At 39.4% G+C, this 14,279-nt stretch overlaps 1 protein-coding gene across 3 annotated transcripts in view; it reads left to right on the forward strand.

Moving 5' to 3' along the window:
* LOC149313033 (N-heparan sulfate sulfotransferase 4) overlaps nt 1-14,279 on the forward strand; it is a 164,792-nt gene that overhangs the window by 12,293 nt on the left and 138,220 nt on the right. For 2 of the 3 annotated variants that reach the window (XM_089527066.1, XM_089527068.1), the window contains exon 2: nt 13,922-14,042. The exons of the other annotated variant lie outside the window; for it this stretch is intronic. The gene's annotated coding sequence lies outside the window, so the exon portion shown is untranslated. The remainder of the gene's footprint in view (nt 1-13,921; nt 14,043-14,279) is intronic. 3 annotated transcript variants of the gene reach the window in all.

The following is a 14,279-nucleotide window of genomic DNA, read 5'->3' on the forward strand; positions in this document are numbered from 1 at the left end:
CCATTGGGCCATGGGCAACATCTTCATTATGGTTATGAATAAAGGAATATATCTCCAACACTGAACAACTGAACAAATGTTAACTTTCATAATGAATTGGCAATCAAGCTTGAGATATACTTGCAGTTTTAGAAGACATAACTCTCACAAGCCCATAGTTTTAGATCCATGTCTCATGACATGCCCATCCCTAGACTGAAATCTATTCCGGTTTCAGGAATTCTTTTTTTATTTATTCATATATTTATTTATTTTTTAAAAAATGGCAGACATATTGGCTTGGACACCAAATAAGTATCCTTCCATTTACGGATATGACCAAGGCATCAGGGAGGATTCAACCAATGAAATAGGAAAGCAGTCTTCGCCTATGCAGCCTTTTCCCACCATTGGTCCAGAAGGAGCTATCCAAAGTGTTGAACCCTGTTGTTCTCAATCATTTAAGTTCCTTGGATAGAAACTATAAAATTTCAACTAAATAGATTCACCTCCTGATTGAAATGGAAATCACCAGTTGCCACTGAGTATCTGAATTTTTGTCTTCTTCAGCATGTTGGATTTATGGTCATCTTTATGATTTACCAAAATGGAAAGCAGAGTTCCAAAGCTTCCAACCCAACTCTTCTCATACATACACTTTTCTGTCAACATAGGGAATACTGGAATCATTTCAGTCTTGCATGTGAATAAGTGCTTCAACAGTTTCAAACTCTATTTCCTGTCTGTTTTCAGTATCTAAGTTCTAAATTAATTCTACTTACAGAGACAAGATATCAAAGATGGAGTAGAAATTAATGTCATCAGCACTTTGGAGTGATCCGTTACACTTCAGACTAAAACCTGGTGTAAATTCATCACTCACTTCATACGGGAGCCATGAGTCGCCATAGCTTGCAAGTGGAATTTGATTAGAGGATTCTGAATTTATCTCTCTTCTAGGAACAAATTAAAGATGCTAGCCCTTATACTGGAATTCAAACTGCATGTCATTTTTCCTTATAGTAAATCTATGAATTGGAACCTAGTGTCCTGGCTCAATTGTATTTTCTGAAAAATACAAACAAGTTGCTCTGGCTGTTAATGATACTTCATCCTAAAGCACTGAAGATTTTTCAGACCAGCACTTAAGTGCTGGTAGAATGGCGCTAAAACATTTAGGAAGTGTGCATGTGTGAAAGCCTGATGTGCTTCCTAAACATCAGGGAATCATTGGCTCCTCTCCAGTGTCCCTGAATCATTTGGGAAGCAGCCATTTCCTATGAACACAAAGTTTACATTCATAGGAAATTGCTGCTCCCTGAACGATTCAGGGATGCTGGAGGGGAGCTGACGATTCCCTGATGTTTAGGAAATGCGTCAGGCTTTTAGCAGCGCTTGTCCCATGGTAAACGCTGGTCTGAAAATCTTCTTTATTCCCCAAACACTACTTAATTGTAAGTGCCTAGATCAGCTTCTTAGTTAAGGAGAAATAACTAGATAATGTCCCCTGGCTTGAATCCCCCTTTCTGTCCACCTTAAGAGCCAGTAACCTGAGAAAGGAGGTTCATTCATGACAAAGACTTGTGACAGGAATCCTGCTTCTGAATGTCACAGGCTTACTGGCTGGCAAGAAGCAGGAGGAAGTGTCATCCTCCTTGAACCTCAACTGTCAAATGAATGAATTTCCTTTGTCTGATCTGGTGGCTGGCTCTTAAGGTAGGCTGGAATGGTATTTATCTAAGATAATACTAAAACTATGCAGTTGTACTGAATATGGATGTCGTGGATCCAAGCCTCTAAGTTACGAATTTGTAACTGCAATACTGAATACCAGCCAAGTAATGTCAAATCAACTTTGGCTTCCTGAAATGTGGATTCAGCTGTCACTACACAAATTGGTTACTTTGAAGGATAAGCAAACAATAGCATTGGGAATTTGTACAACTGAGTTCCCAAACCATATTTACCCTTAAAGATTTTTCAAATGCCATTTCATATTATTATAGCAACTGTTCCAAGGTAGAAGACCCAAATAGCTTTAAGATATGAAATACTACAGAGCTTGTGGAAGTTTGGAAAACTTTTGTGTCATAAAGGAAAATACAATCTCTTTGCTACCATAAAATCTTTAGTGGATTAGAGAGTTTTACATTCATGCTGCCTTCATGGTATTTTTATTGCATTATGAATTTTTATATTCATGAGGCCTCATCCATTTTACAGACCACTGAAACAGCATACACAGACAGCATGTAATGTTGTAGTACTATAAGATTCCTATGAACCAAAAAAATGTTAAGCAATATAATGCAGGCAGTGAATCACACACACACACACACACGTACGTGCGAATATGATCCTATTTGGATCTGTACTCCAGTACTTGTTTGACTCTTCACTTCTTGTTCATGCAATTCCTTCCATATTATGTCTGTTAGCCTGTGAGTTCAGAAAATTTGTAGCAGTAGTACTTTTGGTAGTAATAGTAGTATTCTACTTTATTCTCTGTGTTCATGTCGTATTTCAATAATCTAACATATTTACCACATCTCATGAGTGAAGATCATAAGTGTAACATACAGAATCCAGCAATGTAGAAAGCAGAAGTCAGTATAACCCATCCTATTTTTCTTCCTCCTGCACCTTGAAAGCTTGCATCAAATATTTTGCACATTTTAGTCATTCTAATGAAAGTGTAAGTTTTCTGTGGATTTTTGGTGTTACATTCATCAGTGTGGTTTAACTTCCTAAGAAGTGAAACAAAGGCTGACTAGCAAACATGTTCCAAAGGATCTTGTAGCAACTAACTGTGTGAAAGAAGTTGTAGCATAAGGTTAAGTAGACAAGCCTATGAAAACTTATGCTACAGCATCTTTCACACAGTCTCAAAGGTGCTACAAGATCCTTGTAGACACCCAAACTAACATGGCTATGTCTTTGAATTTTGTTCATCAGGAATGAGACAAAACTGTGGATAAGGCCTAACCCTCTTAGGTTTGATTTCTTGCTTCCTTCTCAAAACACTCTAAAACAAAATGCTCTGGAGTTGTAAAAATGGGAGGAAATTGCAGGAACAATTCTTCTTTGTTTTGCATATTTTAATTTACTAAGAATTTATGCTAACACAGTCAAATATCTGCAAAGGTCTAGAAAACGAGTAAGAAACATGTTTTCGTACATAGATGGTGTAGAATTATACTTTTCTTCATCCATGCATTTTGGGCTGAATTCCAAGAACAATTGGCCACAGGTTCCCAGCATCTGGACAAGAGTGGTATAGTTAATTGTATGAAGTGCTGTTTATTTTAATGTACAGGACTCCCCTATTTTTTTTTAAAAAAAGCATTATAATCATTGGCAAAACAACTCTATGAGGAGATCATCCTAATATTGGGGACATGGTCCAAACTTGTACAGGCATGTGATTTTTTTTAAAAAAGTGTAGCCTTGTAGAATTTGAGATTCACTTCTCTTTCATAGCATAGGAATAACCTATGCTAAATGACAGAATCCTAAAATGTTTAGGAAATAGAAGGGCAGCTTTTCCTAAGGTACAGCTCTTTGTGTGCTGAGAAAGAATTGTGGATTTGAGGGGAGGGGTGCATTTTAAGGATGGGGCAGGAATTAATTTTGTGCACATTCTAATATGAACCAAATTCCCACTTCCGCAAAATAATTAATGAAGCAAATCACAGTCAACCTTTTAGTTTCAAATGTCACTGAATATTTGCAACACACTACTTTAATCAAAATATAGACATCAATCAGGGAAAACTGTATGCAGAAATGTGTATGGCAGGATAAAATCCATATATTGTAATAATGTAAAGCAAACCAAAATGTGTACAGTATTTATTTATTTTTTACTACCTGGGCTGGTAAAGAATTCTGGGGAAACCTGAATGTTCACATGCTTTAATTGCATTTTGGTTGGTCCTTGTAAAGGTGTAGCCCAGCTATGGGAAGTCACCAATGTTCTACATTGCTTACTTAATTATGTATGTGTAAATAAGTAACATCTCCTGGTTCAACTTCTCCAGTCTCCCTTAAGAGCCAGCAGTCAGATCGGGCAAAGGAAGTCTGTTCAATTGACAATCAGGGGTCATCTACATTTTCTAGAATGTAGTTATTCTAGATATATCCCCTCTAAGTATTCTGGCCCCAAATCCCCTCTTTACCTGCTGCAGGTTTTCAGCAAAGGATAAACAACTATCCTCCTGCTGCAGACACTCAGAACAACATTGCTTTGGGTTTTCTGGAAAACCTGGAACAAAATGTTATGTGGTTTTAATGTGGGACAAGGGATGGAAATCCTGAATGGGGTCCAGGTGTCATGTAAACAGCCCAGACTCAATTCATGGATTTGAGCCTGTGTAATTTAAACAGCACAGAGAGAGATTTAGGAGTATTCAGGGTTTATAAGTAATGCAGGATCTTATTGCTCTGCTTAAATAATCTGGTTTAGCTAATCCAAATTTAAGCCTAAATCAGGAGGCAGTTGGTCCTACCACAAGGATTTTGTTACCGAAGCTGCTAGGCGAGTACAGCCTGGCTGCAGCCCGGGTCCCAGGCAAGCTCTAGTGGCCATTTTTCCAAGTTGGAAAGCTCCTGGCTTTGAAATATGGCCACTGGAGCTTGCCTGGGACCCGGGCTGAAGTCAGGCTGTACTTGCCTAGCAGCTTTGGTAGCAAAATCCTTGCAGTAGGACCCTGCTGCCCCCCATTTAGGTTTGAATTAAGATGAGGTAAGCTCAGTTATTTAAGTGGAGTGATATGCTCCTACATAAACAAGAACTAGGGCTCAAAGAGGAAGGATTTTCAACTCTCTCCTGCCAGTGATTGCAACTGGGGGCCTGGTTCAGATTGTTACAGCCTCACCCATTGGTGGGGGGAGACTGGAAATAACATCCTCCTTGCACACTGATCAGCAGCTGAACAGATTTCTTTCACCCAGTCCAGCTGCTGGCTGATAAGATGGGCTGAGGAAGCATATAATAAGGCTATGTAATATTACTGAATATAGAGTAGTCACTCAAGGTTATGAATCCCACAGGGCTCTGTCCTGGGCCCAGTGATATTCAACATCTTTATCAATGACCTGGATGACAGGACTGGGAGCATACTTATCAAATTTGCAGATGACACCAAATTAGGAAGAATAGCTAATACTCCAGAGGACAGGATCAAAATTCAAAATGACCTGAATAGACTTGAAAGCTGGGCCAAAGCTAACAAAATGAAATTCAACACAGAGAAATGTAAGGTACTGCACTTAGGGCAGAAAAATAAAATGCACAGATATAGGATTGAGGAATGAAACGATGTGTGAAAGGAATCTAGGAGTCCAAGTAGACCACAAGTTGAACATGAGTCAACAGTGCAATGCGGCAGCTAAAAAGGCCAATGCAATTTCAGGCTGCATCAATAAAAGTATAGTGTCTAGATCAAGAGAAGTAATAGTGCCACTGTATTCTGCTTTGGTCAGGCCCCACCTAGAATATTGTGTCCAGTTCTGGGCGCCACAATTCAGAAAGGACATTGAGAAACTGGAGCGTGTCCAAAGGAGGGCAACAAAAATGGTGAAGGGTCTGGAAACCATGCCCTATGAGGAACGACTTAGGGAGCTGGGGATGTTTAGCCTGGAGAAAAGAAGGTTAAGAGGTGATATGATAGCCCTGTTTAAATATTTGAAGGGATGTCATATTGAGGAGGGAACAAGCTTGTTTTCTTCTGCTCCAGAGAACAGGACCCGGAACAATGGATGCAAGCTACAGGAAAAGAGATTCCACCTGAACATTAGGAGGAACTTCCTGACAGTAAGGGCTGTTTGACAGTGGAACAAACTCCCTCGGAGTGTAGTGGAGTCTCCTTCTTTGGAAGTCTTTAAGCAGAGGCTGGATGGCCATCTGTCGGGGATGCTTTGATATGGATTTCCTGCATGGCAGGGGGTTGGACTGGATGGTCCTTGTGGTCTCTTCCAACTCTATGGTTCTATGATTCTATGATTCTATGATTCTATGATCCATAGCTGCAATACTGATTACCAGCCTATGTTTGTAATTCCACAGACCAACATTCTACCTTTTTAAAAAAACTAATTTTTGTTTGTGTACTTAAAAAGTATAACCAGTTTGTGAACTATTGTGAATTGGAAAAGAGAGAATCTGAGCTTGAAAACCCCCCAAAATGTAAAATGTGAAACAGGCAGAGTAATCTGTCCCTAATACAGATAGCATTCAATTCATTATTACAGGTACTAATCTGAATCTCTCTGCATACCTTTCAAGGAGCTTGTAAGGAAAAGGGGATTTGTGTCAAGCCACATAAGAAATACATGGCACCATATGCTATCTAGTCCCAAGATATGAGGTATAGCAAGATTAATTGTTCTCTACAAGTGCATTCTATTCTAATGTATGAGCGTTATGGAAGAAAAGGGATGAGGCCTTAGCTTTGAAGCATGAAGACTTAAAGAATGGGAGACAAATCGAATAAAAAAGTTATTACTCACATGGACTTTTTTTCCTCCCTGTTTTGCTTTTAGTTTACTATGGCTGTTGAGTCACCAGCTGTGTGCCATAAAACCCACTGAGTACGTGTTCAAATTAACAGTGCTATTGGAACCTTCACATTTGCATTCCCTGCTTCTTTTTATTTTTAAAAGTGCAGCTTTAATGTTGCATTAATGCAGGTCTCTTGGCTGAAAAACGGAAAGCAAATCATACCTCAGAAACTTGATTGTGTTGTTGGCAGCGGTACAAAACCAGCAGTAAATGTAATATATATGGACTTCACCAAAGCATTTGAGAGTGTCTCACAAAAAGTTACTTGCAAAATTCAATTAAATCAAATTGGCTCAGAGCAAGGACTTGACACATGGTCCAAAAATGTAGCCAAAAAGCATTTTCAGATCCCAATGATTAATGTTAATGTATTGAATTGTAATATCTTGGGGACTGTCTAAATGCTGGTCACAATATCATTTGGTTATTCAGTCTGTATCATTATTGCTTATGAGGAGAGAAATGGTTCAGGACAGAATCATTAGATTTGCAGATTTTAGAAATGTGAGCAAAGACTTTAAAAGGAAATGTGGGATCAGGTTTCTCATATATATACATAGCGAGAGGAGAGAGAAGAGAGGGAGAGAAAGAGAAGAAGTGTGCTGAGTGTCACAATCTGCTCATCAGCCAATAAATTCTTGCAGTAAACCTTACCAGCTTTTTGAAAGATGCCCTCCAAATGCAGTTCAGTGCAATTCAGTCTATCAAAGGCATTTCAGAATGCAAATTATATATACATACAGTGCACCCACAACATACGTGGGCAGCTTTCAGCTTACGCTGAAAGCCGCACCAACGGGGTTGCAATGGCACGCATGCCACACCACACATCATGCACAAACCCCATTCTTTTCAATGGGGCTTGAGCATAAGCACTATTTGCCTTATGCAGAGGGGTCCAGAATGGATCCCCCACGTAAGGCAAGGGCACACTGTATATTTATTTGGAAGTCAACCCTGTTGAGCATAGTGGGGCTTTCATTGAGAGAAACCTTTTTCAGATGAATCTACAGTGCCATATAAATAAAGCATAATAATAATAATAATAACAACAACAACAACAACAACAACAACAACAACAACCCTCCACATGACCTCTGGGTCATCCCTTCCAGATGAATCTATGAAGTGAGGGAGCAGTAAGAATTGCTTGGAATTTAGTCACTTACTTACTGTGTGCTACTGGGTCTCTGTAGGACAGCTGCTTTAGAGTTTCTAAATATCTCCAGTTTCCTTTGCTACATTTTAGCCCTCCTCCATTATGTGTTATTTGAATGACAGCCTATGACCAACTGTGGTTGATGGCTGATGTCCTGCCTCCTGTTACTTTACAGTGGCTTTCCTAGTTTTTGGATTTGGCTGTGAAATTTCAGGGCCTGAAAAGTTGCTGACCTGGCAACTTTATTCCACATATCTAAAGTAACTTGCATAGAGGGGGAAAGAGAAAATTATTCTTTCAGGCCCTTGCTTCTCAAACAAACCTTAAAGTCCATATCTAGATCAGAAAGCTAGCTTGAAAAGTTGCTTTTGACTGCAACTTGAAGAATTTCTTAGACAGCAATCATGGCAGTGCATTGCCTGGATAAGAACATTCCTGTCTTTGATTCCTGACAGAAATTCAACAGACAGGGAGACCACCTCTAGCTTTCCTTGGCAGAGCTCCAGAGTGTGCAATGTCTACCAAGATGGTGTTCATTTTCATCCCAACCAGTTGTGTCTCAAATGTTTTCCCCTTCAATGCAGTTCTAAGTGAGTGTGTGTGTGTGTGTGTGTGTGTAAACAGATCTGAAACTTTGCAAGGCTTTCTCAGTGGTGGCATGCTGACCTTAGAGCTCCCTTCCAGATTGTGTTGTTCCCCACATTTTGTCTTTCAGACAGCAGGCAAAATGAGGTTTGTAAATATTTGCTCATTTCATTCTTTCAAGCAAGCATGAAACAATTCAAATTTTCCCTTACTGAACAACTCAAGTCATCACTGAACAACACAATGAAATTTTCTACATTCATCCATTATTTTTTTCACTTTCCAGTACTTCTCTCTGTGTGTGTGTGGGGGGGGAGGGGGGATTAGCAGGTAGTGTGCAAAATTCATTGGCCAAGATCTTGCATGGGGGACACAGCTATGATAATGTCTTCCACTCCAACCACTTAAAACTCACTGTAAAATACAGATAGCTAAACCAATGAAAGCAGTTCTGCAGCATGGGCAAACACATCCAGCCCTTCTTGCAAATGAGTCATAGTGTGACAAACAGCAGCAGGTACCTCTGTGGGATCCTGTCATAACTGTTTCTTGTAATGCTGCTTGCTGCTGGGATGGGGATGGATGTGTCATTTTTCAGTGCCCTGTTCAGCCATGCCACAGAACTTCTTCAGTTGGCACAGCTGCTTGGCTTTTAAGATTGGTTTCGGTGCACATTTGCAAGTGTGCCAATGATGCCACAATCATAAATGTGAGTATCAAAATTTATGGGGCTGGAAGTCTAGCTTACAACTTAATAAATATTGAACAGGATTATGGCCATTGCATTTTGAACCAACTACTTCCCCCTCCCCCCATTTTCCTTTTCCTTTCACATGTATGTACTTAGCTATTGCTGACAACTATACACAGAAAAAGAACTGGTTAGCTGGCCAAAATCTCTCATGGCTGTTAACATTTTCTTCAACAGGATATCTGAACATGACTAAATGCCTTACTCATCAAGGACAAAATAATTGCAAATATGCTTTACATCTCTAGGGAAAACATATTCTTTGTACACCAGTATAAGCAACTTTTTATTATTATTTTTACCATATGCATTTTCAATTGTTTTTATTCATGATTTTAGATATTTACAATTTGTGGTTTTAATTGTACCTTTATGTAGGATCCTATGAAATTCTGAAAGGGAGGGCAGGGTATCATTCAATCATTATGTACTACTCCTGTGCTCTGTCTCCTTTCCAAGATTAGAGAGCAGTAAAGCTTGGAAATTGACACTGTGGTCTCTCAACTTACACTGCCTGACATGAGGTAGAACGTGAGATCTCTAGTATTAGGAAGAGCAACAGTTCAGGAGAAGCTATCTCAAGATGTGGTATCTGTGCAGGAGGCTCTAGTTCAAGGGGTCCTGACTTGACAAAATCTAAGCTCAGGATCTGAGTCCAGGGTCAGTAACTCTGTGACTTATATTACTGGTCTTCCTGACCAGACTGATTCTTCATAGTTTTTTGTGGGTTTTTCGGGCTATGTGGCCATGTTCTATAAGAGTTTATTCCTGATGTTTTGCCAGCATCTGTGGCTGGCATCTTCAGATGCTGGTGAAACATCAGGAATGAACTCTTGTAGAACATGGCCACATAGCCCAAAAAACCCACAAAAAACCTATGGATGCCAGCCATGAAAGCCTTCGACTTCACATTGATTCTTCATCCTTTGTATCCTAGTCTTTTTTCTTCTTCTCCTAAGGGATGGGGCCATGAGAATGAAGGTGAATGAAGCAGAGACATCATCCAAATAAGTTGGCACCTACCAATAGGACAACTAAGGTCTGTGTGCAAGGGCCAAGAGGACCATGCTCCCCTCAGCCTCATGACATCCTTTATGGACAATGCAGGCCATTAGCCCCGGGTTGGAATCAGCCTGTCCAGATACCAATCTGGCAGTTCCAGACCAATCCCGACCAAAAGGGACCTTAGCACAAGTCAAACAGCCCCACAGTTTGCCATAAAGTTTAATGGAAACCCTGTGGCAACAGCTGGCACACTACACTGCCCCACATATTCTATACCTGCCTCCACTGTTGCATTTGCATGGAATACCCATGTCAGGGCCTATGGCATCTGATAGGAGTGCCTGGCCATGTGAATGTAGCCAGGCACCCTGTTTTTGTCTCTATGGGCTGCAGTGGGAGGGATCTTTGGGAAGATGTGACAGCTGAGGTAGGTACAAGGTGTGCGGTGGTAGCATGTCCATAGCATGGTAGTTTGTCAGGCATGTAAATACTTATTATTATTATTATTATTATTATTATTATTAACCTTTATTTATGAAGCGCTATAAATTTACACAGCGCTGTACATGCAATCTTTTTAGTTAGACGGTTCCCTGCCCTCGGGCTTACAATCTAAAAAGACATGACACAGAAGGAGAAGGGAGTGGTGGCGGGAAAGGGTAAGAGGTCCAGCAGTTCCTCTCTACCTCCGAGGCCTGGACCAAGGCAGATGGACTGGAGGGAGGGCTTGGCTTCAAAATGGAAGGTTAATCTTCATCCAGGGAAAATACATACCCAACTGTTATTGCACTGGCCTGAGGACTGACCCGTGTCAGAACTTGGGGCAGGATAGCAAGGGTTTGGCCATGCTATCCTGCCCATATGCCTAGGGCCTAAGACAAAAGGTATATGTTGTGCCTCTCTATTTTCATGCAGCCTGGAACATCAGTCCTCAAACAGCTACAAAACTGTCAGAAGAATAATTATGGGCATCTGTCTTTTATTTGAGCTGCTATTAAAACAACAACAACAACAACAACAACAACAACATTTAGTTGATAGCAGTTGCTTCATTCTTAAGCAGGGTTCCATTCTTTCCAGAGGAAATGGTCATTATTACCATAGCCTCCATCCTCTAGAATTCCTTTTGACACTACATCCTTTGGAAGTTCAACCATGAACTGAAAACAATGTATGCTTAATTTTGTCCTTGTGCCCTCACATGTTTGTCTAGTTGTTGGCCTTTTCCTGCTTGTTGTACTTTCTGCCATGCAATGACAGAAAAGGACAAGGCCTTTACACTAATTCAGTAACAAATGTTTTTCTATTTAGTAGTTCTTATAAGAGCAGCATCTAAACACCTGCTATTTGAAAATACCCATTAGATCAGGGAAGTGAGTGAATAGTGGTTACTTTGCTTTTTGCTCTTGAGCTACCATCAAAGTTTTAAGAAGTACGGGAAGTTTATAAATAGAGTCTACATCACATAGCTTACTGAAAATGGCTAAAGCAGTTTCCTCATCTTACAAGTGAAAAAAAATAATAATTCATATCAAGACAGAGCTGAAATTCACAAGAGACTTTTGGTTTTCAAACCAATTGTAAGTTTGCCACTGCAATAAAAGGGCTTCTGACATTTTTAGAGATGGTAGTGGAGAAACTTTGCCAATGTCACTGCTGATTTTCACAGTTATCTCATACTATTATCCCAGTTTAAAGATCTTGGAAGTGGTGAAACAGCAAATATGTGTTTGAAGGAGAAGGGGTTTGTCATTTCAATTTCAGTCTTAACCATCTTTGCAGAGAGTCTAGCAGATTACTCACAATCAGTACCAAATTTTACAGGACCAGCAAGTGGGAGGGGAGGCAAACAGAAGATGTTCCTATAGTGTAAGAATCCTCCATATTCTATATTGTTCATTATATCTAGTTATATTATGTCTTTAGTAACTTGTTGCTATGTCTCTTAACATGTTTATGCTGTTATTATATGAGAGTAATATGTAAGGATGTCAGTCTTCACTTATTTCATTCTCACATATAAAAATAAACATTTTCAAATGTTTTCTCTCTGGTGGGTGAGACTATTGCATATGGGGGGCATTTTTGTAGGAATTTTTTGAAAACAGCGCATGGATTATTTTTGGTGCTCAAAATTGTGGGGGGGGTTGTTTGTTTGTTTGTTTTTGTTTTGGAAAGCTCAATGTTTTGTGCAAAAATAATCTTTTCATGTGAAATACAAATTTTTTCTGCCAATTTTTAACCATGAAATATAGAATTGGAACATTAATATAGCAATACTTCCAGGATCTTGCAGTGGTGGCAAGAGAAGGCAAACTAAAATCTGCTGGCTCTGGGGAGTCTATTTCCACATTTGCCTTATTTGGTCATTGTCACTATATGCATTGCCACTATATGCATTGCCACTGACTTTGTAGTGCGCCAGCATGTTCCCAGCCACAATGCTATTTAGCAAAAAAAAAACAACGATGAAAATGGACAAAACGGGAAAACATTGGTCCTTTACCTCTTGCACATGGGAAACACAGTATTCTTGAACATAGAATCAAATAATCATAGAGTTGGAAAAGATCACAACGGCCACATAGTCCAAATCTCTGTCATGCGGGAATAAGCAATGGGAGCCTCTGTTTAAAAACCTCCAAAGAAGGAGGATCCACCTTTAACTGAGGCAGTGTATTCCACTGTTGAACAGCTTTTACTGTCAGAAAGTTCTTTTTAATGTTTAGGTAGAATCCCTTTTCCTGTAACTTGAATCCATTGCTCTGTGTCCTAGGAGCTTATCACATACCCCCGGATGTTATCGTACCTAAATCACCACCAATCTAGTTGGGATGCCATTGCCCAGATGCATCCCAGGTCAAAGCCTCACTCAGCCAGCACTTTTTTGAAATCAAGGAGGCTTCAACCTAGGATTCATCCTGGAGGCGGCATCCTGGCTAGATCGGTGGCAATTTAGGAATGATAACATCTGGGATCCAGAATTGAAGCCAAAAGAGGTAAACTGGCTTATTTGCCCAAGCAATGAGCTCCCTAGTCTCTAGGGCAGCAGAAAAAAAGCTGGATCCATCCTCAGTATGACATCCTTTCAAATAGTTAAACATTGCTATTTTAACCTTCTCTTCTCTAGCCTAAGCATACCCAATTCCCTAATCTTCCCCTCATGGAGCATGGTTTCTAGACCTATTACCATTTTGGTCACCCTCCTCTAGACACATTTCAGCTTGTCAATATCTTTCTTGAATTGTGGTACCCAGAACTGGACTCAGTATTCCAGGTGGGGGGTCTGATCAAAGCAGAATAGTGTGTTCCATTATATCCCTAGATGTAGACACTATGCTCTTATTTATGCAGCTTAGAATCACACTAAGATTTTTGCTGCCACATCACACTATTGACTCACATTATGCCTGTGCTCTATTAAGACTTCTTGATCCTTTCACATCTATTGTTGTCAAGCCCGCTGCAACCCATTCAATAACTGTGATTTTCATTTTACTTTCTGCCTAGGTGTAGTACCTTACATTTCTCCTTGTTGAAATATGTTTTGTTACTTTTGGCTCAACTTTTTAATCTGTTAAGGTTATTTTTAATTCTGATGTTGTCCTCTGGGGTATAAGTATGCCATCTAATTTGGTGTCATCTGAAAATTTGATAATTGTGTCCTCTATTCCATCATCCATCAGCATCATTCCATCATGCATTTAAGTTTGGCTCACTCATTTCCAAAGAGGCTTTGAAATGAAGCTGAAATCTAGTAATGAGACTTTTTGTTAGATTTTCTGAATTATGAAATAAAGAGAAAAACAAAGTGAAAAAGGAAATCTCATCAATAATATAATCCATAACATAGATTTTCTTTCTTTGTTTTATATCATAGAATATAAGTGCCAAAGGGAAAGGAAGCATTAAAACAAAGACACAAAGAAATAAAATGACAGCCTTCTGATCCCATGATATTCACATGTTCTACAGATCTAAACTTTAAAATAGGAAATATTGTAAGTATCAAAATGATTGCAATATCTTATTTTAAGTACTTGAATTATACTATTTTAGCACTAAAGTCTACAATATGTGTGCTTCCTGTTGTTCTACCTATTCCTTTAAATTCTTGTTTATTCTTGAGATGATTTTACATGTTTGTCCTTATAGGTAAACCGCTGGTATAGTGATACAACTTTTTGTTTGGGAAAACATGAATGTATTGCCCTCTAGTGTTTAAAAATATATATCTG

The sequence above is a fragment of the Sceloporus occidentalis genome, unplaced genomic scaffold (assembly GCF_023333645.1).
Source record: "Sceloporus occidentalis isolate IW3139 unplaced genomic scaffold, rSceOcc1.0.p SCAF_5, whole genome shotgun sequence".
Lineage (NCBI taxonomy): Eukaryota > Metazoa > Chordata > Lepidosauria > Squamata > Phrynosomatidae > Sceloporus > Sceloporus occidentalis.